The sequence below is a fragment of the Echinops telfairi genome, unplaced genomic scaffold (assembly GCF_000313985.2).
Source record: "Echinops telfairi isolate 266 unplaced genomic scaffold, ASM31398v2 ScPeMD7_3533;HRSCAF=4204_0, whole genome shotgun sequence".
Taxonomy (NCBI): domain Eukaryota; kingdom Metazoa; phylum Chordata; class Mammalia; order Afrosoricida; family Tenrecidae; genus Echinops; species Echinops telfairi.
This window is the reverse complement of record NW_022107431.1, coordinates 35,346,067-35,347,279: the sequence shown is the minus strand read 5'-3', so window position 1 is coordinate 35,347,279 and position 1,213 is coordinate 35,346,067. Positions and strand designations below refer to the sequence as shown.

Sequence of the window (1,213 nt, the reverse complement as noted above, 5' to 3'; positions counted from 1 at the left end):
ACACACACACACACACACACACACACACACACACACACACACCAGGAATTCCCAAGTTTCAGGATTGAACAGGAATGCAAACACCTGCTGAGCGGGCCTAATACAGACGTATCTTTGGTGGTGAAAGCGGAGGATGTATGGAGGGCCATCAGCAAAGGACTTCTCTCCGAAAGGCCATGGAGTCAGGCTACTTCCTAACTCTCTGTTGGGTGATGGCAAGCATGCGTGTTCCAAAGATTTTCGCTTTTGCTAACTAGCAGATACATGACAAAGATCTGTATTTCCAAAGATATTGAGTCAATCTTTCCCTGACCTCTGGGAAGGAGTTTTTTTTTTTTTAAATGGGGAGGTGGAATAGTGACTGATCTCAAACGTTTTTTCTAAATAGCTTACCATGAAACTGCTCTTGAGACGATATTGGCTTTGACCGGCTCGACTTAGAATAGAATAATAGAATCGGTGGAAGCTAGCATTGCCAGCTCCCATTCTTAATCCCTCTCCTAACCGAGCCATCGGCCCGTTATTTTCGCCTCGGGACTGTTTATCCTGCCTATCTTATATGGATAGAGATGAGAAAAAGAAAAGGGGGGGACTATAAATAGCTTCAGGTCTGTCTGCTAAACCTTCTGAATGTTTTCCAGTCGGGTCTGGTGAAGTGCCAAGCCCTGCCCACCGATCCCGAAGTTGATTTTTGGGATTCCTCAGGAACTTTATTGCTTTGTTCCCTTTGCTGTTGTTTTGCTCTGGGGTGTGTGTGTGTGTGTGTGTGTGTGTGTGTGTGTGTGACAATTCCCACACTGTCTCTCTAGCGCTGTCCCCATAGCACTGTGGGCCAGGGAGGGGCCGTCGTGTCTCGTGGTGGAGTGAGACTGCAAGTTTTTATAGGAGTAGAAATCCCTGTCTTTCCCCCACAGAGAGGCTGGTGATTTTGAACTGCTGAACTTGAGGATGATAGCCCATTGGGTAAAAATAAATAATGACAGGAATATTGAAGTTCTCAATGACTTCATTTTACTTGGATCCACAATCAATGCCTATAGAAGCAGCAATCGGGAAATCAGATGAAGTATTGTATTGCTGCAAAAGACCTCTTGACAGTGTTTTAAAAAAAAAAGAATGCTGGATGTACGGATTGTGATGAGTTGTACAAGCCCCCAATAAAATGATGGGGGTGGGGGAAGATACCACCTTGAGGGCGAAGGTGCACTTGGCT

At 45.4% G+C, this 1,213-nt stretch overlaps 1 protein-coding gene across 2 annotated transcripts in view; it reads right to left on the bottom strand.

The window, feature by feature from the left end:
* Positions 1–1,213, bottom strand: part of ALDH8A1 (aldehyde dehydrogenase 8 family member A1) — a 35,001-nt gene that overhangs the window by 26,236 nt on the left and 7,552 nt on the right. The window lies entirely within an intron of this gene.